Source organism: Euprymna scolopes, chromosome 20 (genome assembly GCF_053919585.1).
Source record: "Euprymna scolopes isolate OS-2025 chromosome 20, ASM5391958v1, whole genome shotgun sequence".
Lineage (NCBI taxonomy): Eukaryota > Metazoa > Mollusca > Cephalopoda > Sepiida > Sepiolidae > Euprymna > Euprymna scolopes.
In genome coordinates this window covers 52130568-52133977 of record NC_136501.1, presented here as the reverse complement: position 1 = coordinate 52133977, position 3410 = coordinate 52130568, and the positions used below count along the sequence as shown (strand labels likewise).

Here is a 3410-nt window from a genome sequence, read left to right as displayed (position 1 = left end):
ATAGGCTCCTGTAATTGTGGTACCCCTTACCAGGAAATCTGTCATTACTACTCCGTCCTGGTCCCAGAAGACTTTGAACATGACTTTGCCAGCGAAGGGCTGCACCCTTGCCTTCTTTGGAGGTGGTGAGTCCAAGTGCTTTCACTGCATTGACTGGGCTTTGGTCTCTGGATCATAGTGATGGACCCAGGTTTCATCCTGTGTAATCAGTCTTTTGAAAAACTTTGACTCATCTTCTTGACACATCTCCAAATTCATCCTTGAGCACTCGACGCGTTCTCGCTTCTGGCATGGTGTGAGCAACCTGGTAATCCATCTGACAGACACCTTATGCATATGCAAATGTCATGAATGATAGTTTCCACAGACCCTATACTAATCTTGACATCTTGGGCTATTTGGTGAATAGTAATGCATCGATCTTCCGAAATGGCAGCCTCAATTTGACAGACAGCTACCTCATCAATGGCAGAAGAAGATGACCAGGTCTGGGAGCTGTTTCCACAGACTTCCGGCCATGTTTGAATTCACAATGCCAGCGTTTTACAAGTTCATATGATGGGGCATTATCACCATAAGTTTCTTTCATTTCATCAAAAGTCTCCTGTGGTGTGCATCCTTTCAAATACAAAAACTGGATCACTGCTCGACATTCAACAGGCTCCATTTCATACCTGACTCAGTTCAAACACCTGTAAAACAGAAATCACAAGTAATTCAGAGCTGTAATTTGCCACATAACCCGTAGAGATATAAATCATTGGACATGCAAAATTTCAGCTAGATCAGTCAACTGGAAGTTGGTCAGGGGCATTACTTATTGCACACCCCCCGTATGCAGAAGTTCAAGTGTAATGTAAACAAACATGTTGCTACTCATTTCCCTCCATAATGCCCCTGCAAATTATGTCCCTGATAGTAGCTTCCAACTTCAAAGTGGCACTGTGCCTTGTTTGGGGTGAAAATTAATTAAAAAAAATTTTTTTTTTCAATTTACAGGTTGAAATGTTAAATCAACAAAAAACTTTGCATTGACCTGATATACAAACTATTAGGCACATCTGGTTTTGCCCGGGAATGAATGAGGAAGGACTTCCTGTGTATCCCTGCTCCTAACCTGAAATCTCATTCTTATTTTATTTATAATTTTTTTAATTGAAAATATTTGAAATGAGTAAAATGTCATTTTTGCTGTTTATGGATGACAACCGAAAAACTCAGATGTGACAACATTCTGGCAAAAGACACTAATACAAAATTAATAGGTGCTCCTACACTATTGGAACGAAATTTAATACTAATTTAATTGTGATACTGCATTTTAGATGAAAACAATGGTATCTACATATTCCTTGTATTTTTAAGATCATTATATCCAAAAATTACTCTCTTAATAATATCCTTGCAAATCTAATCCCAAATAGTAGCCCCTCACGACTAAGTGGCTCTGCGCCTTGTTTGGGGAGAAATAAACAGTAAAAAAAAAAATAAAAAAAAAAATCTTGCCGTATCCTGCATATTCTTTTGACCTAGCTCCTTCAGATTATTTCAAGGATTACAAAACCATTTAGATGGTGATGATTTAACATCAAGAGAGGAGATTGAACATAAATTAGATTCATTTTTAATATAAAAAAATCTAAAGAATTTTACAATTAAATTAAAAATAAAGATAGTGTAACGTCTGTTGAATAAGAACAAAATATCGATCCCATTACAGACCCGATAATTCTTCAAAAATCTAAAATTAAACTAAATATTGATAGAAACACATCCAATAAATAACACATATCATGTGAAACTGTACAGCATTACGACTATTTTGTTTAATTGTTATTTTTGAGTGATTATCGAAGTTCGACTTGTGCGCTGATGGGACCACCATTTTGTTTTTTGCTCTAACTCGGCAGGCTTTACATTGCCTTTATTTTTTATTTAAAAAAAACACTATAAAATAAGTTAAAGCAAACAAACACAAACTTATCAAAACTTGTTGACAGATGGAATCAAGTTATGAAGATAAAAGATCGCTATTATTATGGATAAAGATTTTCAATAACACAGTTTTTCATTTTCAAAATGAAACTTTAAATCGGCAAAGATTTTTGCATCGACCAGATATTATTCGATTGGTTGGTCTTTATTTTCGGGTTTGGGGGGTTCTGTTGTCACATGTACTTAGGGTTAGGGTAAACTTAGAGCTAGTTTAAGGTTAGAGATAGGTTTCCAGTGCTTTTTAGAGTGGATTAAAAAAGGGTGCAGATGTAATGAAGAAAGACGTAAGTTTTATTATTATTATTATTATTATTATTATTATTATTATTATTGATATTGTTATTGTCATTGGTATTATTATTGTTATTGTTATTATTATTATTATAATTGTTATTATTATTATTATTGTTATTGTTATTATTATCCTTATTATTAGTTTTATTGTTATTATTTTTATTATTACTGTTGTTGTTGTTATTATTATTATTATTAGTAGTAGTAGTAGTAGTAGTAGTAGTAGTAGTAGTAGTATTACACACAGGCCATCATCAAAGATTTCTCTTCGAGAACAATCCCTGAAGTCTGAGTGACAACAAGTCTCTCCAGATTTTCAGTACTCACCACTTTTTCGCTAATTATCATAATCTATATATCAATAAGATAGTGTCTGTCTGTCTGCTTACATCCGAGTGACTATCATTTAATTGTTATGGACTTCCATTTCTTGTAATGAATAATTTTAGCAAGAATTCTTCATAAGTTTTGGTTTCGGTTTCGATAATAACTGAAGGAACTCAAGTTATATATATATATATATATATATATATATATATATATATATATATATATATATATATATATATCCATAAGTTCTTTGGTTTCGATTCAAGCTGATGCACCCAAGTCATATGGATATATTTTTTATTTTTGAAACTTTATATACGAAATCTGCAAGAATTAAAGAGCGGGCTATGCCGGTCTATGCTGAGCGTCCCTAAATAATCTATTTATCGACAATAAAAAAAAAAAAAAAAAAAATTGGTGTCGCTGTTGAGGCAAAGCTAATAAAAATGATTTGTCTCTTTTGGCCTTTTGGCTAAGATCAAGTGTAGTATCTGTTCTTCAGGTGCCACATTTCAATTTCTTCTCTCTCAGTGAAAGAGAAATCCTTTACGACTAAGACAATTTTTACTCCACGTTAAAAAAACGACCCTGGTGTCTAAATCTGTCCCGTGGGGAGGCATTATGAATAGGTAGTATGTTTAATGTAACAAAGTTTTAATATTAAAAAGTAACTGGAAAAAGTTATTTCTGATTTACTTACAAAATGCCCTGGAAGTGTTACTCCTGATTAATTATAAAATGCCCTGGAAAATACCCATTCTGATTATTTTATTTTTTTGTTTTGCTTTGTT

General features: G+C 33.0%; 1 pseudogene; it reads left to right on the top strand.

Moving 5' to 3' along the window:
- Positions 1-3070: 3070 nt before the first annotated feature.
- Positions 3071-3185, top strand: LOC145241764 (U2 spliceosomal RNA; annotated as a pseudogene).
- The last annotated feature ends 225 nt before the right edge of the window (positions 3186-3410 follow it).